At 46.9% G+C, this 26,920-nt stretch overlaps 1 protein-coding gene and 1 pseudogene across 3 annotated transcripts in view; both read right to left on the bottom strand.

Annotated features, from left to right (window-relative positions):
- The window catches only part of ANKS1A (ankyrin repeat and sterile alpha motif domain containing 1A), a gene marked incomplete at its 3' end in the record, with an annotated part of 178,558 nt that overhangs the window by 143,426 nt on the left and 8,212 nt on the right, over window positions 1-26,920 (bottom strand). The gene's annotated exons all lie outside the window — the stretch shown is intronic.
- Window positions 6,344-8,106, bottom strand: LOC308521490 (small ribosomal subunit protein uS5-like; annotated as a pseudogene). The gene is made up of 2 exons: window positions 7,446-8,106; window positions 6,344-6,394 (listed from the first exon to the last, which is right to left on the bottom strand). The product of its transcript is annotated as a small ribosomal subunit protein uS5-like (transcript).

The raw sequence follows: 26,920 nt of genomic DNA, 5'->3' as shown, positions 1-26,920 counted from the left end.
GACTGTGTCTCCCCTATAACCGGCTCACTCCATTATTTCTATGACGTAGTCTGATAGACTCTGGTCTAAATACAACTTAAGATTCTGAGCTTAAGCTCCAAACCTCTATCTCCTCATCTGTGAAAGGGGGTGTGAATCACATAACATACAACAGGAACCGTGCTCCCCCTCGAACACGGGACACATTCACGATGTGCTCTGGGCATCACCCTAGCGCCTTCTATTGCTCCCTTTCTATGAGGTCCTTCCACTGCCTCCAATATATATCGGTCAGAACAGAGAACCCAACAGAGGAAAGGGGCTTCACCCAGTCTCTTAGGCCCCCAATCCTTCCTACTCCCATTCTTCCGGTCCTGGCCAAACTCTGGGAGCCAATGTTTGCCTCCCAACTGCCTCTGCAAATCTGCTGAAACACAAAGCCATGATCAAGGTGGCAAAGCCGTGTCTGTGGCCAAAACAATGTGTCAAAACAATAGGTTGGCCCTGGCCGGTTTGGCTCAGTGCTTAGAGTGTTGGCCCCCGCATGGAAGGGTCATGGATTCGGTTCCCAGTCAAGGGCACGTACCTGGGTTGCAGGTTTGATCCCCGGCCCCGGCCCTCACAGGTATAGTGCAGTGGTTAGGAACGTGGCCTCTGGAGCCACACTAACTTCTAACCCAGTGGTTCTCAACCTTCTGACCCTTTAAATACAGTTCCTCATGTTGTGACCCAACCATAAAATTATTTTCGTTGCTACTTCATAACTGTCATGTTGCTACTGTTATGAATCGTAATGTAAATATCTGATATGCAGGATGGTCTTAGGCGACCCCTGTGAAAGGGTCGTTCGACCGCCAAAGGGGTCGCGACCCACCAGTTGCGAACCGCTGTTCTAACTCATCCACTAATCAGCTCTCTGACCTTGGACATGCTACTTAGCTCCTCTGGGCCGCATTCTGCTCATCTGTAAAGTGGGGGTAACAGAACCTATTCATATGGCTTTGTGGTGATTTCATGCAAAGGTTAGCACAGTGCTCAGAATACAGTGAGTGCACTAGAAATTTTAGCTGCCTTGCCCTCTACTTACTCTGAAGTTCAGAGCCATAGTCAAATAAGAATGTCAATTACAAAGTCCCCACGCAGGCAAGAGGGTGACCCACAGGGGAAACAGAGTCCGGCACAATGCTCCGAATGGCCTGCCTGTAATAACATGGAGGAGGTAACCAATTAATTGAGAACATCTATCTGTTCTTCTGAGTCTCCCCACAAACCTCTCATGCCCTTAACATCTGTTTACCAAACAAGTCCCTGCTTCCTTCACCAGCCAGTAGTTGCTAACAACACTGAGTCTGCAAGTCTGACTAGATGGACCGCTTCCTAACAGAACCTCGGGATTCCGTGGCTCCGCTTCCGGTGAACGCCAGCTGTCGGCTGTTTCGATAAGTGAGGCATTACCGCCCATCTTCTGACCAGTTATACGTGGGCTTTTGAGAATGAAAGTCATCACACGGTACCTGCTTTAGAAGAAATTGTAAATAGAGTTTTAAAGAGACGTTAACATTTCCAAAGGACTGAATGTCAGCAGAGGGCCTCCATTTCCCTCTATCTTCAGAATTCTCACAGAACTTCAGACGGGGACGCCTTCAGCACAGCTGCATCTGGAAGCTGTCCCATGTCCTCGTGGCCTCAGCCTGCGAGAGGCTGAGCCCCAGAGGGGGTCCCTCCGTGCCATTCGCGTTGGCCAGGCCTGCTGCACCAGGACAGCTCAGCCAGTAGGCGCTAACAAATCACGCGAGAGCATGCCAGTCCCATGTGTAGCTTTTTAAACTACGCAAACACCAATGAAGGAAAAACACCACACAATCTCACTCATTTACGGATAATAAGGACCATTACAGACTGATGAACAAAAACAGATACAGAGGCAGAGCTGCCTCGAACAAACTGTCCAACTACAGCGGGAAGGCTGGGGAGGGTTGGGGGGCAGGAGGGGGGTGGTAAGAGATCAACCGAAGGACTTGTATGCATGCATATAAGCATAACCAATGGACATAAGACACTGGGGGGTAGGGGAGCCCAGGGGATTGTCAAGGGCGGGGGGAAAAAAAAAGGAGACATATATAATACTCTTTGTAATACTTAAAGCAATAAAACAATAAAATAAAATACGCAAACAGAAAATTAAAATGTAACCACGTTACAAAAGGCTGGTACCCTGCTGATCCTTAGAATAAAAGGAATATATTGTATACTTCTGATTCATCTCACTACCCCAAAGATCAGCTCTAGTCCCAGTAAACCTTCATTTCCAAGCCCATCTATGTTTTGATGTTTAAAAAACTATACTCGGATGAGAGGTGGGACCTACTCTTTGGCAAATAGCATATTTTGATAGAAAGTCTCCAAAGACTCTCCATGGGACATGCTGTGGGTGTTTTGTACCAATCAGAAACCCAGGTGGCCGAGAGGGCAAGCTTAATTCTATTTTTAACTTTTGGACCAACTAAGAAATGAAGCTACATAAATAGACGTTTCTCTGCTCTCTCCTCCCCAACGTTCCCAAGCCTGTTGTTTTTGCCCATAATCCTTATCTGCCTGCCTGCCAGTCCCAGCGTTCTGTGCTATTAGTCCTGCAAGCGCACATTGTAAGACCATACTCAACTCTGCGTCTTCCCAACAGAGAGAATCAGTCCCTCTAATGATCACTTCTGAAGCTGAATTGTACTGCTCCTTTGAGAAGAGGCCACACGGCACTGGGATGGTAGCTGTGAGCAGAGAACCAGACAGCTGGCCGGTCCCCAGCAAGGCGGTGGCACAGGACAGAAACAGTATGTGCCACGAAGCCAGAGAGCCCCGGGTTTAGAGCCCAACTCTGACATCTACTGAGGACTCTGAGCACTTCACACAGTTCTCAAAGGGGTCTATGAGCACCTCAGCGGAGGAGCTGAGGGTGAGTTCAGTAAGAGTGTATCCAAAGAGCCTGCTGTGCCCAGCCGCGTGGCTCAGTGGTTGAGCAATAATCCATGAACCAGGAGGTCACAGTTTGATTCCCGGTCAGGGCACATGCCCGGGTTGCGGGCTCCAACCCCAGGGTGGGGCGTGCAGAAAGGCAGCCAATCAATGATTCTCTCTCATCATTGATGTTTCTCTCTCCCTCTCCCTTCCTCTCTGAAATCAATAAAAATATATTAAAACAAAACAAAAGCAACAAAGAGCCTGCTGTAATGTCTGGCACAAGTAGGCACAAAGAATGTCATTTTCATCCCCAAACCCTGGTGCATCTTAAAAAACCTGCCCTAGTGAGGGCACAGGGAGACACTTGAGCAAGCTTCTTGGCTCATGACAAACAGTCAAGCAGATCCATTCATCAAAGACTCAAAAACAATTTAGTTAGGATTTTTTATAAAAACGAAGGAGACGAATAAAGAAGGAAGAAGAAAGAAGAAGGAAGGAGGAAAAAGGAGGAGGAGGTGGAGGAGTAAGGAAGGGGGAAAGGGGGGGGGCGAAAATGGCACCGACACTAACTCACAGAGCAGGCAGAAAAAGGAAACAGTATCTACCAGGCAATGTGGATACAACTGTGGCCAAGAAAGAGACCTTACTTGGTACCTTTAAGGGGCTTGCAGTCTATCTAAAAGTGGATAGAAACAAGCAAATGGGAAATTACAATAAACATAATAAATACAACACCTAGAGTTACAGAACAGGCTCTGGGAGCTCATAGGAAAGGCCCTCACAGCAGAATCAGAAGACTTCCTGCAGGAAGTGACATGTCACAATAATAATAGCCAAACTAACACTTCCTGAAACTACTCTGTGCTGGGCATTTTTCAGTGCGCTTGTGGATTGCCGCCTACAGTTCTCAGAACAACACAGGGAGAGACTGTTGTTACTGCCATTTAAAGGTGAAACAAAGAGGTTAGGAACTTCCCGAAGGTTACACATAGCACTAGCAAGTGACAGAGCTGGGATTCGAACCCAGACCCTGACTCCAGAGTCGAAGCACTTAGCCAGCACACCTATTGCCTTTTCTAAGATGAGGCCAGGAGCTGTCAAACACCAGGGCATGGGAAGTTTTGTAGGCAGAGAGGCATATGTACAAGTATAGATGCAAGTCAGAGCAGGGCCCAAGGTCAAGGGAATTGCAAATGGGCACTCAGAATTTGTTAAATGAAGTCACGCTGAAGCATGGGTGCAAAGTCACAGTGAGCAACGAGGAAGAGAAATGAGCCTCACACACATTAAGGGCTCTGGACTCAAGGGAAAGCCGCCATCCTGGAAAGGTGCCCCAAGCCCATGTTTAACTTTCTCAGAAACAACAGGCTCCCGGGGGAACCTTCCCAAGGGACTGACTTGCAAATTTTTTGCAAAAAGAACTAGAAACATCAATGGTTTATGGATCATAACTGATACTCATTCAGGATCAAGTAACTTGTCAAGGTCACATTTAATATGCTATAGTGAGTTATATGGTGCTCCATTTAAAAAAATGTCATGCTTGCAGTCAACTTTTTCCCTTCAATAAACCAGAGGGCAACAGAACACAATTTTAATGAGACTATAAAATTCACGAAACCGATTTGGTAGCCATCTTTAAGGAGACCTTGGACAACATGCTAACAGATGTGATGGCTTTCTGTGAACCTGATCCAGAGATACCTTTTGCTGCCCTCTTACCTCATAATTTTCTCCATGGGAAGCACACATGCACATGAAGGCTGAAACTTATTGCCAGCCTTTTCTTTTTCTTTTTTTAATCCTCTCCTTATGTTATTTTTTTCCAATGATTTTTGAGAGAGCAGAAGGGAGGGAGGCAGGGGGGAGAGAGAGAGAAACACTGACATGAGATAGATACATTGATTGGGTTGCCTCCTGCAGGCGCCTCAAGCAGGGCCAGGGTTAGAACCCACAACTGAGGTACATGCCCTAACGGGGAATCCAACCCTTTGGTCTGAGGGCTGCTGCTCTAACCACTGAGCACACGGGCTGGGCTGTTGCCAGCCTTTCAGCAGGGCCACAGCATCGCCTTGTACAACATCCTGAGGCTCCCATTTCCTGAGCACATACCAAGGGCCAGCACTGTTCAAAACATCTTCCTACACTGAAGATCCTCACCAGGACCCTCTGAGGTAGCAGGGTAGGTAGGTAGGTACTATTTTATTCCCATTTCGGAAGACAACGGAGGCAGAGTTTCAATAACTTACTGCTGAGCAGAGAGCTGGCATTTAAACCCAGGCCTACTGGCTCCAAACCGACACTAAGCACTCAAAGGGTAAGGGCTACGCCCTCCATCTTGCCCCGAATCCTCCATTTTTGGGCAGCCATGTGCTCGGCAAGGCTTCTTCCCAGAAGCCCAAGCCTCTGCTAGCCACACCCAGGACTTCTTTAAACTAACCAATGACAATCAAGGGAAGTGCGTGCCATAGATATGACCACATCCTGTGTAACGAGACACCGACTTGCGCCTGGCCAATCGGCAGGGCCCACAGTCCCCTCTCCTCCCCCCTATAAAACTCCTCTTCCCACCGGGCTAGCCTCTCTGCCACTTGCAGCTGTACCAATAAGGAAGGTAGGGGAGCCAAGCCCGGGTTTGAATAAAAGACTCTTTGCTTTTGCATCAGACTCGGCTGGCTCCCTGGTGGTGGTCTTTTGGGGATCCTGACATCTGGGCATAACAAGCACTACCCACAAAATGGGGTCACCAACCCCAATCCACATTCGCACAGACTTCAAGCCCCTTCGATTCTCGACTAGAAGGTGTTCCACACCCACAGAGGAGCTTTGGTTTCAACAATAGCCAAACTCAGTCTCCAGGAGGAACATGGTGCGGGGTTCCAGGGACCGGGCAGGAGGGTAGATAAGACACAGGAAAAGCATTTCTGGAGCGAGCCCGAGGCAGACAAGCAGAAGGGAAGAGCCTGGATAGGCATCATCAGGCGGGGGAGGGGCTGGTAACCAGAGACAGCCTCCCAGGCAGGAGTTCTGTCACAGCGCCGCCCTGTACAGGGCGGTGACCCTGAGCACAGCAGAAACACCTGGAATTCCCTGAGCAGGACAGCCACAGCGTGGAGGGGTGGGCCGGCTGGGCCAGCGGCCTCCCGCCTTCGGCTGAGAAGAGAACAGTGACCCGGAGGGCAGAGAGCAGGCAGGAGTGGATTCCGGGACGGGACCCCTCCCCTCCTCCAGCGGGAGACAGCAGCCTCTACTTGATGCGACTTTTCCTAAGTCACACCCCCAGACCTTCGGGTTAGTTTAACAGGTGAGCAGAGCAAGACAGGGCGGAATACCACGTAGTTTGCACTTTAATGTGAACGCTCTTACAAAAACGGATTCTCTAACGTTAATTTCAATCTGGCTACAGTGGCTACGGGAACTCTGACAGGTAATCTGGAACACCTGGGGGCAGGGAAGCGGGCTGGAGGGGGAGAGGTCACATAAATGAAAAGGAGCCACCAGCGCTGACATCTGGATGTACCTCTAGTGGAACCGCTTCTCCACAAATCACAAGGGGGCCCTCTCCACTCGGCCAAGGGCCTGCCCCTATTTCCCCGCAGGAGCTGGGTCTCGGTGCCCAGGCAGGAGGGCCTCCTCCCCTTGCTCATCCTCTGCATACAGAGGGGGTTGGGTGGGTGGGTGGGTCTGGGGGCCTGCAGGGCGAGGGTTAGTGGTGAACCAAGGAAAGGAACATGCAGGGAGTGTTCATGTTGCCCCCAAAAGAGATGTCCCCTTGGGAGCCTGTGTCTCTAACTGTAAAAGGCAGCCCCCCTAGTTATGAGCCTTTCTACCTATTGCTGTCCCTGGAACACAGGAGGGGCAGGGGCGGAGCAGCTGAGTGACACCCCAACGGAGTGGGCTAAATGACTTAAGAACATTTCCCCGAGCTCTGTAGCCCAGTACTGTGGTGTGTTGCCTTTATTTTTATGCAATTCCCATCTGAACCACCAAGAATTATAAGCCCACACAGATGGGATGCTGAACATTCTAAAACCTTTTTATTTTTAAGTTACATGGGGACAGAGCATATTTTAGAGGAAGACTTTTACAAGAGACCAAATGAGGAAAAATTTCTTCAAAACAAGACATCTGGCAAACCTGGCAATTCGGTTTTCATTTGCTGATGAAAATTTCTTGGACCCGGGTTTGTCTCGGAATCATTCTTCTTAAAATAGAGGCTGTATAGAAAGCATTTTGTTTCATTTTTCTTCCATAGCAGGCTCCATGGAGAACAGAGGAAACAGCAGTCTCAACCCACAGTAATTTCATTTTCTTTTATCATTTTAGTTAACATTTTAATTCAATTCAGTGATGTTGTTAAAAAGTGCACGGTAGCCAAGTCTTTGGTCTCATCCTTTCACAAATCAGCACGTCCAGACTTTCCTCAGTGTGCGACCCAGTCAGATGCCCCTTATCCCTAGATGCTTTTTTAAACAGACTTAATTCACTGTACTTTTCTTGTATGAAATTACGTGTTGGCCACATGGAGCCTGGGTCCTCTGCACAGAAGCTGGTGTGGGCCTTTACAAATGTCAGTGATTCCTGATGGGGAGACCTGGTGAACACAATCTCTTCCCAGAGCTCGGGGGTGAGATAGCTGTAGGTCTTAGAGATGGCATCAAAGGTGGCCTTGGCGAAGTTGCCCAGGGTGCCAGTGCAGCCCCTGGCCGAGGGTAGCTGCTGGTGATACCAGCCATCAGCAGCAGCAGATGCTTGGACACGGGCTGAGATGATGCCAGTGCCCTGGGGGCAGGGCTGAGGCACACCAGCACAGAGCCCAGCAGCCACGGTGTGGGGCCTGCTGGCTTCTTCCCCAGTACCCTTGCCGCACAGGGACAGCAGAGAGCTTGACCAGGACGATGGTCCCACGGATGGCAGGGGCTACTTCCTTTGGGCACTTACCATCCAGAACAACATGTCTGTTGTCGTCCCCAACGGCGACACAGCCTTGAACTGGGTGCTCTGCCCGTGGGTTTGCTTTTGCACTGGCATAACCTTTAAAACCTCGTCCCTGAGGGACGCCCCCGAGAAAACGTCAATGATCTCAGATTCCTTGATGGGCAGGGAGAAGAGACAGATCTCCTCCAAGGACGTGAACTTCTGTCCTTGACCGGGCAGCCCACGCGGCCACATCCTCCCGGCCTCCAGGTCCCCCTCCCGCAGCAGGGGTGCCACCAGCCTTTGGGTGTTTTCCTGGAGAAGCTGGAGGCTTCTGGTTGGCTACAGGGAAAGTAACTCTGGGAAGACGGGACAGAAGAACCAGCTCTGCCTTAACTAGGGGGGCCTTGAACGGCACGGAGCAGCTCAGAGACCGGCGCTCGAGTAGGTGCCGGCCTTTCCTCTCGCTTCATCGTTACCTTCCCATCAGCCAAGCGGAGGTAGAAGGAAGCCCTCTGGGAGGAAATGCTGGGACTATAAAACCCAAACTGCCCCTTGTTAACAAAGAAGCTGCCTCGGCTGGGAGCTCCAGGACGGTAACAGTACCAGTCTATGCTGGGCAGTGCCCACTCCCCAGCTGCCTACGGTACTAACGAGGGGGACTCCTTCATCGCCGAGCACCTGAGTGTCTGCTGAGCTCTAGGCACACGTGAGCAAGACAGAGCCACATGGCCTTGGCCCTCCTGGAGTTTTATTCTGGTGGGACACCCACTTCAAATGATCCCAGAAATAAAAGTATGTAAAGAGATAGCTAGTACTTCCCACATATAAACAGAAGGCCCTTCTTTACGTGATACCCCAAAAATCCCTTTTAGAGTAACATATCACCCCATTTTACAGCTGAAAATAAAAAAGATACATTAAGCAATTTGCCCAAGGTCACACTACTGACTGCCTCAGCGCAGCAAGGCCGTGAGCCCATGCTCTAACCACACAGGTCACCTCTGCTCTGTCACTGCAGCCGCCAGGCCCCCAGTGAGATCGGCAGGAAGAACAGGCCACAGCCTTCCTGCTCCCACCAGAGCCTTCCGGCTGTGCCCACTGCACGGCCCTGGCTCCACGGAGCAGTGTTATCATGCTCTTCTCACCTGGCTCCTGGGGAAACATTCCTTCTCAAGTCTTTCAGAAACTAAGAGTCAAAAACACAGGGAGCTTGCCCTAGCCAATCTGGCTCAGTGGATGGAGAATCGACCTGCAGACTGAAGGGTTCTGGGTTCAATGCTGGTCAAGGGCACGCACCTCGGCTGCAGGCTCCTCCCCAGCCCAGGCCCTGGTCAGGGTGCATGCAGGAAGCAACCAATCAATGTGTGTCTCTCCTGCATTGATGTTTCTCTCTCTCTCTCTCTCTCTCTCTCTCTCTCTCTCTCTCTCTGTCTTCCTCCAACTCTCTCTAAAAATCAATGGAAAAATATCCTCAAGTAAAGATTAAACAAACAAACAAACAAAGCAAACAAACAACACAGGGAGCTCAAAGACCTTTTTGGAAGAATGAGCCTAAAATGGCCACTGGGCCCAGAGGATTCCAGCTGCAGGAGAGGACGCGCTGGCACCTACCTGAGCTGCTTCCCACACTCAATCCTGGCAAACAGAACTTCCCAAACCTCCCCTCCCCACCTTAGAAACACCTCACCGCCTGCCCAGCCAATCAGCATCGCACCGAACAAACGAACAGTGGCTCCCTGGCAACACTCCAGGCCAAACGGGAGGAGCCGATCACCTCAGCTTTACTGGGTGATGGATTTCTGTTGAGCACATTGAGTCCTTCATTAACTATTTTTAAATTCTGATGTGGTTTTTTTTTGTTGTTGTTTGTTTTTTAAATATATTTTATTGATTTTTTACAGAGAGGAAGGGAGAGAGATAGAGAGTTAGAAACATCGATGAGAGAGAAACATCGATCAGCTGCCTCCTGCACATCTCCCACTGGGGATATGCCCGCAACCCAGGTACATGCCCTTGACCGGAATCGAACCTGGGACCTTTCAGTCCGCAGGCCGACGCTCTATCCACTGAGCCAAACCGGCTTCGGCAAAATTCTGATGTTTTTAATGATCGTTTTCATAAGTAGCACAGTCTAAGAAGCACTTGTATGAATTCTGCAACACTGCTCTGGGAAGATGCCATCCCTGCTGATGGATGAGTTTTAGACTCAAAGCCTTTTTTACTTAGTCTTTCCTCACTGGTGAGTAGGGGGGTGGGGGGGGGGGGGGGGAGTCGAGAGTCCGAGGCTTCAGCTCAGCCTCTATTGTCACGGGCGACCTTGAACAAGTCGGCTCGCCTCTCTCTGATTTATTTGTATTGTGGGCACATTTAAGGGATGCTGAAGCCAAATGAATTCATAGAGGTAAATGCAAAGGGTTTTATTCAAAGCTGAGATATTTCAATCTGGAAACAGCCCAAGTGCCCATCAGTAGATGAGTGGATAAAAAATCTGTGGTACATTTATACCGTGGAATACTACGTAGCTGTGAAAACAGAAGGACCTCTTACCCTTCGGGACAGCATGGAGGGACCTGGAGAGTGCTATGCTAAGTGAAATGAGCCAGTCAGAGCAAGACAAGTATCACATGATCTCACTCATATGTGGAATCTAATGAAAAAAATAAACTGATGAACAAAACAGATCCAGAGACACAGAAGCATGGGACAGACTGCGGACTCTCAGAGGGAAGGTGGGGAAGGGGGTGTGTGGAAACTGATTAGCCAAAGAACGTACATGCATATGTGCACAGCCTATGGACACAGACAACAGTGTGGTGCAGGCCTGAGGAGGGGAAGGGTGGGAGAGGGGGTCAATGGGAAAACATGGGACCTCTGTACTACTTTCACTAATAAAGGTAAATTAAAACAAAGTAAAGCTGAGATATTTAATCATCTTTCTGGACCTGGCTCCTAGCACAGAGCAGAAACTCCATAAATGTTTGAAGACAGAACCACGTTCACCTCTGCAGAAGCTGACAGCGTTCATCAAATACAGGAAAGAAAACCAGACCTCTAGGGACACCAAAGGGTGGGTCAGGTTAACCACACAGACACAGGCCGTACACACGCAGCCAGCAGGACCACAACACAAGGTTCTGCATCCCTCCACCAAGCAGTGGCCCACCCACCATCACTGCACGCCACACAGTACAAAGGGCAGGGCACACATGTCACCCAAAACCAATTGTCTCTCAATCCATCCAGAATGTACTGTTTTCTTTTCAGTGGTTCTCCACCCAAGATATCAAAGTATTCTTACTAGTGCACTGGCCCTCTCTCTAACCTAAAGTCAACTTTGCAGTAGAATACATAAAAGTCTATTAAACCCTTACTATTTGCTAGTGAGGGATTTTCAGTTATTTCAATCCTACTCTTTAATGCAATATAATCCTACTCTTCAACTCCTCAGAGGTGAAGGGGCCTCTCACCCCAACAGTGTGCTCTTCCCGCCCTGGGTGGGTCACCCAGTCTCAAGGTCTAGAGCCCCACCTCCCTGGAGACCCAAGACTCCCAGAATCCCTGGGGCCAGGGAGAAGACACAGGAGCTGCCGGGGCGTTGACGTGGGGTGGGGAGAGAGAATCGTGCTGACCACCCTCTCTCCCCAAGGGCTCTAAAGAAGCCAGACTTCCGTGTTTTAACACCAGGGGCCAGAGCATACCAATGCGGAGGGTCAGGCACTCCAGGTAGCAACCAAATACACTGACATTGATGCTAATCACAGATACTGGAGAACCAACAAATGAATAAACATCAAACAGGGAAAATTTGATTTGACCATGCAAGAATTAATACTAATTATAGTCACTTACGTGAACTGTTTACCGAATTACCATGCAACACGATGATCATGCCTATCAGGAAAGGTGTCCGATTACAAAAGAATGTTTGATTTCATCACCACGCTGAACAGAGGTCACCCGTGATCAGCACTCATGAACTGCAGCTCACCAAGCAAGCTTTCTCACTCACAACTTAAACAAAGTGAGCGCCCTGGGTGTGCTGGGACTTGTGTTGTGAGCACATTAGCCCCTGGGGCACAGCCTGAAGCTGGAGCTGCGGACAGTCACGTGGACAGTCACGTGGCTCGGAGCACCACGCAGGTTCCAGGAGCAGATTCCAGGAGAGAGGGACCCGTCCTGCAGTTTTACTATTGACTCTGCAGGCAAACTGCCCGTCCTCTTCTGTTCATCTGAGTGAGGGCTCTCTGCCCCACGAACCACCATCTTTCTTTCTAAACTGTTAAGGACGTAGAGCAACAGGAAATTTGGAGCTGGGGTAGGCAGATAACTGACTTCTTCTGGCTGACTGGAGAGAACGGCTTCCTCGCTTCCTCTCGGCGTAAAGGGTGCGGTTTGGGTTTCCTAATGACCATTTAGGGTTAGGACGCCAGGCAATGCCACTCACAAAGCCCAGAAGCCTTTTCCAGAAGTTTCCAGTCCTGTGCAAATGTTTCTTGAGCTTCGTGAGGACACAATCTGAGAGCTGGGGACCAGGCCTGTGAGTGGGAAGTCCTGGGCCCGAGAACAGCCCTGCGGGTTTACGGATCCCTCGCTGTCCCCTGCACACAGACAGCTCATTCCAGCAGCCGACCAGAGGCCAACGCAAAGACCGAGTTAGCTTTAAATTTACAGAACTCTTGGAGTCGCATGCACAGGCCCTTCAGCAGCAAGTGCCCGCGCCTCGGGACAGAAGTGCCTCACCGCCGGCTCCCGCAGCCAGGCCCCGCCCTCCACCGGAGTGCGGGCTGCACATTAGTTTGCATCACAGTAAGCAAAGGAAGGTTAAACAAGCCAAAGACTGATGTCTCCGCCTGATATTTTTTAAGTTATCATACAACCCGCGGCCTTCATCTACAAACTCCTACGCACGACAAAATAAAGAATGAGGCTGTGGGAAAGCAAGCACTGCCCTTCTGCTAAAGAGGAAAAAAGTGTCTCACTCAGTCAAGACTGGCAAAGGCCCTCTCTCTCATTTCACACTGTAACGCCCTATGCAGATCCTATGAGGCCACCGGAGAGACCGACCTCTGAACTGCCATCAACCACCACCGGTCCTGTTCACCCGCCTCCAGAACCCTCCGGAACCCTCCGGAACCCCTGCCTCCACGCTGCACCCCACTCAACCCAGCCCCCGATCCATCTCCCCAAACCTGAACTGCAAATCCTTCCCAGTAAAATCCAACTCCTTAGCCTGGGCACCAGGCCCCACCTCCACCTGCTGCCCCAGCTAGCTCTCCCCAGGGCACAGCACCCCTCCTCCGCACCTCAGGCGACGAGCTGCAGTTTTCCGAAGGTGCCACGCTCCTCTCCTGCCTCGGAGAGCCTCCCTTTCCCTTCCCTGCCTGTGCCCTCCTGAGCTCTCACACTCCACCCGACCTCACTTCACTGCTTCCAGGGGAGCAGGTCCCTCGCCCCGGCTGCCCCAGCGCCACCCTGCCCGGCTCCCACGTGACCCTCCAGCCCCCGTTTCTCAGCCCTCGTCACACTCCCACCTCCCCCATGAGCAGAGCACAGGTCTGACACTCACTGAATGAGAAACTGCCATTGTTCTTTTCAAATCAGCACAACCCCCTACTCCCCAAGAGAGTTATGCAAAAAGCAAAGAAACGAGCATTGGGCGTTCACTGCTTCTCCTCGGCCACCAGGTAAACTCCTGGGGAACCGCAGTCAGGTGACTTTTCACTGATGACGATGACGTCGGTAAGTGTCAGCTGAAGGCACAGAGTATGGCGCAATGGGAAAAACTGACTCGCGTCGGTGAGATATGGCATTGAATTTAGACAAGTAACATAAGCCCAGGGGTGTGGTTTTATGGGAGAATTTATTTAGGTCTAAGGATGTGTCTAATGTGGTACTTGGTGCCTAGAGACCCACCCCTGCACCCACTCCACTGCCCCGCACGGCCTGGGTGAAGGGTGGTGAGAGGAACATGCCCTCAGACAAAAGCAGTGACGACAGAGGTGAGAACAGTGGCTACCACAGGAGGGGCACTGGGGCTGGGAGGGGACACAGAGCCCTCAGAAGTGTTAACAACGCTCTATGTCTTGATCTTGGCGATGACTACACCGAGGTACACTGTTACAAAGAGGCAAGCCCCAGGAGTCACCTTTGTAGCTACCAACGTGCACTTCCTAATCCCTGCACGTTTCCACCCAGTCAGTCCCAACCCTCTCCCCTCTGGCAACCATCAGTCTGCTCTGTGTCTACCAGGGTTTCTATTTCGTTTGGTTGTTTATTTTGTTCTCTAGACTCTACATATAAGTAAAATCATATGATATTAGTCTATCTCTGTCTGACGAGCATAATACCCTCTAGGTCCATCCATGTTGCTGCAGATGGTGAGATTTCTTTCTTTTTTATGAAAAGTAATATTCCCCTGTTTATATGGACCACTGTCTACCGATGGGCACTTGGGCTGCTTCCATTTTTGTTTATTGTAAATAATGCGGCAATGAACACAGAAGTGCATATATTCTTTCAAATCAGTATTTTGGATTTCTTCAAATAAATATCCAAAGTGGAATCTCTGGGCTACGAGGCAGTTCCATTTTTAATGTTTTGAGGAACCTCCATACTGTTCCCCACACAGTAGGTCTTTTTCCCAGGAGTGGAATTTGAAACCATTCAGTCTGGAGTATCCTGGCTTTCCGTAGTGGCTGCAACAAGCTACGTTCCCACCAACTCCACATCCTTGCCAGTACTTGTTGGTTGATTTACTGATGACAGCCATCCTGACAGGGGTGAGGTGCCATGTCACTGTGGTTTTAATTTGCATCTCTCTCATGATCAGCGATGTTGAGCATCTTTCCGTATGTCTGTCGACCATCTGTGTGTCCTCTTTGGAGAAGTGTCTCCGCAGGTCCTCTGCCCGTTTTCTAATTGGACTGGTTGTATTTTGGTGTTAAGTTATAAGAGTTTTTCAATAAATTTTAGATATTAACCCGTTACTGGATGAATCACTGGTGGATATGCTCTCCCATTCAGTAGGTTGTCTTTTCACTGTGTTGATGGTTTCCTTTGCTGTGCCAAAACCTCTTAGTTTGATGTAGTCCCACTTATTTTTTCTTTTGTTTCCCTTGCCTGAGGAGATATATTGCCATGAGAAAATATTGCTATGAGATATGTCCGAGATTTTACTGCCTATGTTTTCTTCTAGGATTTTTATGGTTTCCAATCTAATATTTAAGTCTTTCGTCCATTTTGAATTTATTCTGTGTATGGTGTAAGATGGTGGTCTAGTTTCATTTTTTTGCATGTATCTGTACAATTTTCCCAGCACCATTTATTGACTATACTGTCTTTACCTCACTGTGTATTTTTGCGCCCTTTGTTAAGTATTTATTGACCAGAAAGACATGGGTTTATTTCTGGGCTCTCTATTCTGTTCCACTGAACTATATGTCTGTTTTTACGCCAGTACCATGCTGTTTTGATTCCTATAATCTTATAGTATAGTTTAATATCAAGTAGCATGATTCCTCCAACTTTCTTCTTCTTTCTCAAGATTGTTGTGGCTATTTGGGGTCTTTTGTAGCTCCATATACATTCTTGGAATATCTGTTCTAGTCTGTGAAATACATCATTGGTATCTTGATAGGAACTGCGTGAAATCTGCAGATTGCTTTAGGTAGTATGAGGGTTTTAATGATGTTAATTATGCCTATCTATAAACATGGTATATGCTTCCACTTATTTGTATCTTCCTCAATTTCTTTCTTCAGTGTCTTATAATTTTCTGGGTACAGGTCTTGTACCAGGAGTGGAATTTGGAACCAATCAGTCTGGAATATCCTGGTCAGCACTAGTGACCAGGAAATGCCAGGTAATCTGCTGATAAGATCCCCTACGTCCCCCAAAGGAAAATGACCTTGCCTGAAATAATCCACTCTTTTCACTTAACTTTCTTGTCCCACCCTCTGTCTATAAAAACCTTCCAATGCTGGACATCTGAAACTAATATTAAATGTAAAAAAAAAATATTTCCATTTTGTACAACTCCTTGGAGTACCTTCTAGATGAAATATTGCCCAATTCATGAATCACTTAATTAAGACAACTAAGTCTCCAGCAGTTCGATTTTCTTCTTTAACAATACTTAGGTAAAAATGTAAGGCTCTGTGCACTCACTGTATGTAAATTACACTTCAATAATGTAACAGCAGTGACTCTTGGCCCTGGGCCACTGTCATTATAAAGAGTCAGCAAATGCATTCCTACACCAGGCATTGGTAGAAGGCAAAATAAATGTCTCGTACATGTATTACAATGTCTCAAAGGTACAGGGAAACTTATCATACTTAATAAAACATTAATTTCAAAGTATTAGTAACTTCATAGTCACTCTTTCACCACACATTTTCCCATCAACAAAACAAATACTCCAAGAACAACCACAATCCTATTGGGACCGAAACAATTTCTTGAAATGCTACCTCTGTCTGTCGTCTCTCGCCTAGAGATAAAGTCTACACTCAATCCAGCCAGCATCCAAGCTGGAACCCGCCCACCTTACAGCCACCCCTCCACGGACTCCACAGGTAGTCGCCCCACTGCCCCTGGGTGGCTTTCCTCACTGCTCCACAAACAGGTCTTTCCCGTTCAAGCTCCCCCTTAGTGCCTAGCTGTTCCCTCTCCTCCTCCGCACCAGTCTGCTATCAGCTACCTGAATCTTTGGCTTTCTTCAAAGGCAGAACTCAAGGCCCACTTCCTAGAGGTGTATGTGGTTGGGCAAGGGGTCTCCGGCCACCCTGGCGCACTGCCACTTCTCCTAACTCCTTTAGCATATTTACAGCCCTGGCTGAATGGCTGGGTATCCAAAAAGGTGCCTGGATTTCCTCTGTACAAATATCAATACAGTATTAGTTGGCATTACTATGTCCCAGCCACTGTTGTAAGTACTTTACTCCTTATACTTATTTAATCTTCACTCCGTCTTATTATATGGGAGGTACTATTCTTAGAGATTAAGGAACTGAGGCAAAGAAATTAAGGAAGTTGTCTATTATCTCCCGATTGGTAGGTAGGTGGCAAAGGCGAGATCTGAACCCAGACAACCTGACTGCCTGAGAAGGTCTTCATTTACTTTTCTTTGAAGAATTGTAGGCTGACAATAGAATTGCAAAGAGTACAGAGTTCCTTTCACCCACTCTCCCTTGTTAACATCTTACGTTACCATGGCACATTGATCAAAACTTAAGAAATTAACACTGGTACAATAATATTAACTAAACCACAGACTGTATTCAGATTACCCCAACTATTATTATTATTGTTGTTGTTGTTATTAATGATTTTTTAGCGAGAGAGGAAGGGAGCGGGGAGAGAAAGAGAAACATCAATGTGAGAGCAAAACATCGATTGGCTGCTTCCTGCACATCCCTTACGAGGAATCAAACGGCAACCTTTCGGGGCATGGGACGAAGCCCTACCAGCTGAGCCACCCGGCCAGGGCTGGATTTCCTTAATATTTCACTCATGTCCTTGTTCTGTTGCAAGACTTCACATTACACAGTCATAATTCCTTAGTCCCCCATCAGTGATAGCTTCTCAGTCTGTCCTTGTCCTTCCTGACCCTGTCACTTTTACAGAGTACGAATCAGGGATCTTGCAGAATGGCCTTCACTCTGAGTTTGTGTGTTTTCTCATGCTTGCACTGAGGTGATGGGCTGTGGGGAAGAACATAAAGTGCTCTTCTCGACACATCCTACCAAGGGGTGAGTTATATCAACATCACCCGTCACTGGTGATGTGAGCCGAGACCACTCGGTGAAAGGGGTGTCACCAGGGCCTCCCACTGCACGGTTGCTGCTGTTCCCTTTCCATCTCCTAGCATTAGCAAGCCAGCCTCTGAGTCAGCCACACGCACGGGAGAAGTGAACTCCATCTCCGGGAGAGAAGAGTTTTGAAGAATGTGGAGACGTGAGTTGAAGCCACCATAATAATTAATAAACATTTCAGGGAAGATGCTTTCAGGCACCTATTCTGTTTCTTCTGAAACTTTCACCCACTAATTTTGGCCTTCATTGACAAATCTTGCCTTCGGCTATTATAACTATGGAGGGCTAATGGCAATTTTTTAGCCCCTCATTCCGTCTACATTTATTAACTGGAATTCTTCTGAAAGGAAGAGCTATCTCCTTCCCCCCATTTAATTATTTATTCAGTCATTTGTCATTAACTCAGGGATATTTATTTTATTCTTTGGTTAATAATCCAATGTTATCTATTTTGCTGTTCAAATTGTTTCAGCTTTGGCCACTGAGAGCTCTTTTGGGTTGGTTTCTGTGTTTTTTGACATTTCCTGTCTTTTTTAAATTTCCCCTGTCCCAGTCCTGGGATCAACCATTTCTCTGAGTTGACAGGGCACGTTATCATCGGGGAATTGGCAAATGCTGTATTCCTAAGCATCGCCCACACCAGCGCGCTCAGCATACAGTAATTAGGCCAGTGATGGCGAACCTTTTGAGCTCGGCGTGTCAGCATTTTGAAAAACCCTAACTTAACTCTGGTGCCGTGTCACATGTAGAAATTTTTTGACATCTGCAACCATAGTAAAACAAAGACATATTTCTGATATTTATTTTATATATTTAAATGCCATTTAACAAAGAAAAATCAACCAAAAAAATGAGTTCGCGTGTCACCTCTGACACGCGTGTTATAGGTTCGCCATCACTTAGGCACTAACCGTATTTGCTATGAAAGCTGCGAGGGCTGAAAGGCAATGGCCCGCTCACACACCACAGAGGAGGGGACAGACGCCCCTCTCCTGCCCGGCTCTCTGGACAAGGTGTGCCCGGCCTCCAGCAGCTCCTGGTTCAGTGCAGTCAGTGCCCAGGGGCTCCTTCCCCAGCCTGGCTCGCAGCTGCCTCAGAGGTGCTGAAGCACCTTGCTCAGGACCCGTCAGGAAGCGCTACAAACACGGCCTTTTTTACGGACGAACGGACGGATGGATGGGGAAGCAGGTGCCAGAGAAGTAAAAGCATCCCTAAGATCAGCACCAGCAGGAATGGCGCTCTCGAGCCCTTGCCCAAAGGCAGCCTGCGCTCTGGAGGAGGAAGGTTCCTGGAGAAGTTTCCTGCACACATTTCCTGTCTCACCCAGGCCCTCTTCCCTCCGGAGTTCACGCACGAGAGGCGAGAGGATAAAACTGAGACTCTATGTTCTTTCCCGACCCCAGACCGAGGCGAAGCTAAAACTCAATGACAAGAAGAACTTAAGGTCATCCTGGTGTCTACACATCAAATAAAAGGCTAAAACCAAAATCAATGAAGGAGGGAGAAACAATATTCAGATTTTGTTCCACTCAGACCCAGATGCCCACAGGAACCCAGGCCAATCCTAAGTTCTCAGTACAAATACTAAGTGGGCAATGAGAGGCAGGGAGGTTAAAACAAATGTAAACACAGTCAAACAACAATAAAAAGGAGGGGGTTAGGCCTTAGGTGTCAGCACTTCACAAGTCCCAGCACCCGGTGCGGAGGAAGCCTGCTCCAGCCTGATCCGTGCAGGATGACTGCAATGACCTGACATGTCATCACCAAGAGAAAAGCCAGAAAACAGATCAGCAATAGAAAGCGTCTGAGAAAACACGGCAATGATGGTTAATAGTCACATTTTTTCAAAGACCCAGGCTGTGGTCCGAACTCACAGCTTGAGGCTTGTGGGCAAATTGGTTTATTAGGATGACAACTAAGCCTCACAATTAGCCGACAGTAAAGACCCAATCTTAAGACAAAAAACACAGAACTTATAAGCAGCCAGTTTTATAGATTCCAAAGGGACCCCCCCAGACAAGATAAACCTTGGGTTTAGCTTCTACAAGATCATTTCATTGGCACTAGCAGCATTACACAAAGCTTAGCTACATGGCTCCTCGCAACAAACACAGATCTTCTGAAATGCGTGTGAGCACTCACTCAAAAGAATTAATATAAATAAGTATCATAAACATCTGCCAAGTGAATGAGAGGCTAAACCATACCTGGGCTGCCACTGTCCTTACTTCTCCTTGTAAATGAAAGATATAATTGACAAAAGTTAAATATTAAAGAGAGAGGTAACAGAAGTGATGATCACTAAAGACAATGAGTCTAACAGGTCATGATGGGTGGAAAAAAAGAGAGACATTAAAAAAGACAATTTTCTTGTTTGGGTCACCAGAACATAATAGGTAAAACTACAGGAATCATTATTTCTTATACACTCTTCCTTTAAAAAGAAAAACTGTTGAACTTTACAGTAAAGCACTAAGTCTTGAATCGTTTACTTACGAACCTTTCTGAAAGTCCGCCCTGGGTCTGGTAACTACAGCAAAAGGGCTGTTGGTAAGTGATGAGCGAGAAAATTATTCTCCAGCTAGGTCTTCAACATATAATTATGGAGATAGCAATCACTTAAAAAGTAACAAATCTGGAATCGTTGCCAATTCCAGCATCTGAGGTATTTTCATTTGCAGGTAAAAGTAATAGAGCTATTCGATTCTTGCTAAGCACACAGGACCCAGAGGTGTTTTCAGAGCTCGCAACTAGAACACTCTCTTTTCCTTACACTTCTCCCACCTGGGGACGCAGCTCTGGCAGCCGGCTCTCCATATGAAATGGCCTCTACAGGCCTTGCAAATGCAAAACCTCAGTCCTGAGCAAGTCACTTCACCTCTTTTCATCTCGTAGGTAAAATGGCACTAACCCCCACACCGCTGGGTAGTGGGGACTAAAGCCCCCAGGGTCAGGGAAAGCGACACTCCTGTCCCACAACCCCAGGCTTCAAGCTGCTCCATCACCATGTGAAGCAGGCAGGACTCTCTGAAAATCATTCTGTGGACAAACTGCTGTTTAGGAATGTGAAATGCGATCATGCACCACTCACCACTGAGGGGGGGAGGAGGGACGAGAACTGCAAGCAGAGTTGGTAGCAATTGTTAGAAATAACCTCAAATACACACACCTCTGGCTTCCTGCCAACTGCTTAGCTTTACTCCCCTTGCACACATTTTGGCGTGGGCAGTACATCTGGCAGTCATGTGTCCAAAACAAATCTTTATCACTTTGAACTTGACACTTGGGGGGGAGGGGGGTCCTGAATTTTCTCAGATGAAACTCATGACTACGTTAACCTGCTTGAGAGGAAGGTGAGAATTTTCTAGAAGGAAATTTTGAAAAGACAAAAGGGGTACTTCTCCTCTTCATGAGCTGCATGGCATTGCTATATATCCTCTAAACTAATATATTATTTGGCATAAGTTTAAAGACATTCCCCTCACCCAACTTTCCTATATTCCAGGAAAATTCCTATGATTCCTTTAAAAATAAGCCTCTCGCCCTAACTGGTTTGGCTCAGTGGATGGAGCGTCAGCCTGCAGACTCAAGGGTCCCGGGTTCGATTCCGGTCAAGGACATGTACCGTGGTTGCAGGCACATCCCCAGTGGGAGGTGTGCAGGAGGCAGCTAATCAATGTTTCTCTCTCATCGATGTTTCTAACTCTCTATCCCTCTCCCTTCCGCTCTGTAAAAAATCAATAAAATATATTTTTTAAAAAAATAAGCCTCTCACTTTATGTAGTCAAAGTGTTGATGAAGGGATTTTGTGCTCCATTCTTGGATAAAAGGAAGAATCCCCACTTACATTAAAAACTAGGAGCCAGGACTCGGGAGCCAGGCTGCCTGGGTTCAAAACTTTGGGCAAGCTACCTGACCTCTCTGTGCCTCAGTTTCCTCATCAGTAAAATGGGAGTGACACTAGTGCCTTTCCCAAAGCTGCTATGAGGCTAAAAGGAGTTAATATTTGTAAAGGGCTTAGAACAAAAAGCAACTGTCGAATTAAAATAAATAATTCCCTAATCAAACCCTCTGTAAAATATTACCTAAGCATGTAATAAATGCTGGCTTGAATCTCATCCAAAGAGACCAAGCCTTCCAGGCGGCCAGTGCAGTGGAGTGAGAGGCTCCTCCCTCTGCACCCTGTGTGTGGCCCGAGCAGGTCCCTTTAACCTCTCCCCAGCCCTTCGCTCCTCTGGGAAAGGCACTGGTAAATGGGAATAACAACAATTGTCAGCAGGCACGCTGCAAAGGTAAATGAGAGAGCAAAGCATTAGGTGCCCAAAAAGTGAAACACCGCCCCCTCCCAAACACACACATACATACCCACCCAAAGGCAGGCCAGCCTGCAGCACGGAGCGGTTGTGAATTAACCTGTGAAGCAAGCACCTCAAATACTGCAATCTGGGTGGGGCTTTGCCCTGAAGTTTTATCAAGGCTGTCGGGCAACCTGAAGCAGCAAGAGTAAGGCAGCTGGATCCAACTAGGACAAGAGTCAACGCGCCCACTTCCTCAGGCCGGGTCGGAGAACGATGGGGAACACGACGCCAAAAGCTATGGACAAGGACGAGGGCTCCCCTCCGGGCCAGCAAAGGAGCGAAAGACCTAAAACCAAACACCAGAAAGTCTAAGAACCTTCCAGCGATTCCGGTGAACAGCCCTGAGTGACGTTCTGTAATGTTTTCTGGTCACCAGGCTCCTTATAAGTAGGTCTTGATTGTATTCAAAACGAAAAGTAACTTGAGAAAAGGACTGTGTTTAAAGGAACGAGAAGGAAAATCGCACTGGATGTGACTCCGGTAAAAGGAGAGCAAGGCGACAGCCGGTCCCGCGGGCAGCAGGGCTGTGTGCGGGCAAGAGCCCCTTGGAAGGCCCTTCCTGGGGTTCAATCACGCGCCACCTCCCAATAAACTAGCCCGTTTTCTAAATACCCGATGCCTCAGGGAACAGCACCACCTTCCTACCCTTTCACAGGTAAGAATTGAGAGTTTCCAACTTTTAAAAATAAATATTCCTGTAAGAAATTATAATCCCTCTGAGATTTTAAGCTTTTGCTGCAACTGAAGACAATTACAATTAGGAACTCTGAGTGTACACATTGAAAGCTGAAAGACACAAAATGCACAAAAGGATGGATGATTATAAAATTTTGATTTTCTTAATACTAGTAAGGACAACACTTACTAGTGCCTTGAGATGTAAAAAGGAATGCTGCTAACCCACTGTCAGGAGTGCGCAATCAATGCCGACTACTCACGCTATTACTAGTGGGACAGACATTTGGGGCTGCTGTTCCAATCACAGTGAAGACCTGACTGGTCTGCACACATCATGCTGTGCTGGCACCACTGCCAGGGACGAGTGCCGTGTGCAGCCGCGACAGGGGACCGACCGCACAGGGAGGTACAGCCACAGCCTCCGCCTCCGCCTTGCGAGAATCATGGAGCACCCCCCACGTCCCCACCCCCCGGCTCAACAGTGCTGACTGGCTCCTTGGCACTACGAAGGGGGCGTGTTTAAGATACATCTTCCTTTCTCAATAAATGAAGTTCAATATATGTATTTCTTCTGTTACTTTTATTTTCATCTGCACTGATGACAATGCTCATTGAAGACTCTAAGAGCCCAGCATACAAGGGCTGTGCACTCTGTCAGTGACGGAGCTGGGTGCTGGCCAAGCCTCACAGAGGCCGAGGCCTCGCTGCAGGAGAACCCTGACTGTCCCAACAACTGTCAACAAGGGAAACAAATGGGCGGGTCCACGCTGCTTTTATCACATTTAAACTGACTCTAGGTGTAGCATTTGGAGGGTGAGTCAATGGGGGATCTGAGCCAAGGCAGAAGGACCCGGACCCAGTTTCCCAAATACAAAACCAGTCAATAAAATATAATCCCCCCCAAAAATGCTTTCATATATGGCTGAGCTCCGAACCAAGTAAAAAAATACAGAGGTGTCAAATGCAATAAATCAGAAATCAACAAGGAGACAGAAAAATGTGCCCAGTAGACTTAATGAAGGACAGTTCAACTGACTCTTCAATGTTACGTAAAAAGTGTGACACCATGATGCGTATTCAGAGTAACAAATGAGAGTGAATAATCTAAGTGACACTCAGTCAGACATATCTAGATTCTTATATAGAGTCGCCCTATACAGCTGGTGGGAAAACACCATTCCAAGTGGGTACCCATAATTACAACCGAAAGAAATTTGTCTACTCAAGTCCCTAGAGCATCTTTTTAAAGATTTCTCACCTATAGGGTCATCTATGATCAGCAGGAAACTTACAGAGAGAGAGAGAGAGAGAGAGAGAGAGAGAGAGAGAGAGAGAGAGAGACTCTGATTAGAAGCCAGCTGAACTTCTCTCTCGAAGATTAGGACATTTGATTGTAAATGGCCAGCTGAACAAGCCTGAACTGGACCTCTGAGTAAAAGACCACTCAACTGAAATACACAAAAACACACAACATCACTTCATTACAAACCAATTCAACTGTTTTTCATGGGAAAGTAAAATTGACAAAGTCTAAATGTCTCAGAGCACATTTTAAAAAGGTTATTACAGAACCACAGCTATAGTTAAATAAAAGAGTTCATAATATTTACCATAAAAAAAAAAAAACTCATTAGACACCTCTGAGGACTACTGAAAAACCAATCTGATCTGAAAACTGGTAAGTAAGGGAAAGAATCAAGCACTGAATTCATGTTTCCTGCACAGACTGTACCTCAGAGATAACCAGGTCATTCATAACAGGAGGTTTCTCTACAAAGTTTCTTTCTAAAAAGTATTCCAGTCAACAAGGGAAGCAGGTGAAACAGAAATCAAAATTTCACCATTTTGCAAACTCTTAGCTAAATCATGGATCTAGGCAGTGATGGCCGCCAACATCACAAAAAAGACTCTTCTGAAGGAAGAAATCCCGCCAAAAAAATCTCAACCTGAGTCCGACCAAGTCTCCAGGTCTGATTTCTATCCTACAGGAAACACTGGGGAAGGGTACCGCAGAGACAGTCAGCAAACCCAGCCCGTGGGAAGTGGGGCAAATGACCTTTGTCTTCAACAAACAGACTGGAAAGAAAAAACGACCGAGATGAAAGGCACAGATATAAAGAGACTTAAGAGCCACATCGAGTGGATGGAATGTGTGGGCCTTGTCTGGACACAGATTTGAACAAACTAAAAGTAAAGTATTTTAGACAGTATGGAAAACATGAACCTTGACTGACTAAACGTTGGATAATTTTAAAGAACTGCCATTTTCTAGGTGTAATAATGATATGGTGAATAACTTTTTCTTTTTTAAGTTTTTTTTTTTAATGTGAAGGAAGCCTATTTTTTATTTTTTTAAATACATTTTATTGATTTTTTTAAAGAGAGGAAGGGAGATGGATATAGAGTAGAAACATCGATGAGAGAGAAACATCGATCAGCTGCCTCCTGCACACCTCCTACTGGGGATGTGCCCGCAACCAAGGTACATCCCCTTGACAGGAATCGAACCTCTATCCACCGAGCCAAACCGGTCAGGGGATGGTGAATAACTTTTAAAGTGTCCTTATCTTTCAAAGATATATCCTTAAATAATAAGATATATAGGATTTTCTTCATAATAATTGAGGTAAGGGGGGTGCTAAAAAGAAACAGAATTAATTGGTCATAAGCCGTTAATTGTCTTATGGGAGCGTAAGGTATGCGAGGATTCATTATTTTATACTCTTGGCTTCTGTATGCTTGAAATTTCCCATAATAAAACTAGGACTACGAAAGAAACTGGGTTTTGTCCCATTCTGCTTGGAGCATATTGCTCCATGAGTTTGTATGACTAATGGCCCTCTTTTCAACATTTTGCCTCTGAAGAGGGACCCAAGAGACCCCAACTTGACCATTAAAAATCCTGTGTCTGGTCCTGGCTGGTATGCTCAGTGGTTAGTGTCGGCCCACGCACGGAAGGGTCTCAGGTTCCATTGTTGGTCAAGGGTACATACCTGGGTTGCAGGTTCAATCCCTGGCCCTGGTCATGGTGAGTGCAGGAGGTACCCAATGGATGTGTCTCTCTCACATGATGTTTCTGTCTCACTACCCCCCTCCTCCCACCCAGCTTCTCTCCCTCCCTTCCACTTTCTCTCTGAAAAAAAAGCAAGGAAAAAAATGTCCTCAGAGGAAAAAATGTGAGGATTAACAATAAAAAATCCTGTGTCTGCACAAAGGTAACTTTCTAAATATAAGTAGCATTTAACAGCAATAGCTTAGTACATTACTTTCCAATCAAAAGGGCTGAGGAGATGGAAGGGGCCTTAGAATTATTACAAGGGTCCTTGAATTCAGCTGCACATATGTTGAATTGCAATGGTTGAATGCTCAAATTACACCTACTATCCTACTGAGTCTATAAAGTGTTACAAGCATGAGTGTGCACAAAAACCACCCACAAGGATGTACATACAGTGCTGTTCCAATAGCAAAAAACTACACACAAACTGCTGTCTGATGGCAGGGGAGGGGTTCGATGAGTTCCAGTTCATGCACACGGTGGAATACCACTCACCGTTTCAAATGAGGTTGAGGAGAATAAAAAATGTGAAAGTGTTCACAAAATAGTAAGTGAAAATCAGAGACAAAGTATGTACACAACAATGTCATTTGTTTTTCTTTAAAAAAAAAAAAGAAATAAAGTCCACATAGAAAAAAGACCAAAGTGTGTACACCCAAATTACAACAGTTCATTTCTTTAGGTAGTGGAATTATAGATGATTTTATTTTCTTCTTTGTGTTTTTATGAGTCTAGCAATTTTTCTATAATAAAGGCAGAGATCTGGATTCCTTTATCTACAATTCAGAAATCCAAAAAGCATTTTCAAAAGCTTAATGGCAAACTTGTTTAGGTACAAAACCTGACCTAAACCAACACGGAGCCACTTCATGCTTACTCCATCTACCGTATTTACAGATCTCACAGCAGAAATATGCTCCAGTGCTGTCCCAGATCCCACTAGGGCAGTGATGGTGAACCTATGACACGCATGTTAGAGGTGACACGCGAACTCATCTTTTTGGTTGATTTTTCTTTGTTAAATGGCATTTCAATATATAAAATAAATATCAAAAATATAAATCTTTGTTTTACTATGGTTGCAAATATCAAAAAATTTCTAGGACATGACCACAAAACATTTCCCCAATAGGTTTTTTTTCTGCTATGTTGGTAGC

The sequence above is a fragment of the Myotis nattereri genome (assembly GCF_964212035.1).
Source record: "Myotis nattereri genome assembly, chromosome: 6".
NCBI classification, from domain to species: domain Eukaryota; kingdom Metazoa; phylum Chordata; class Mammalia; order Chiroptera; family Vespertilionidae; genus Myotis; species Myotis nattereri.
The sequence above is the reverse complement of the archived record's forward strand: the minus strand, read 5'-3'. Positions and strand labels throughout refer to the sequence as shown.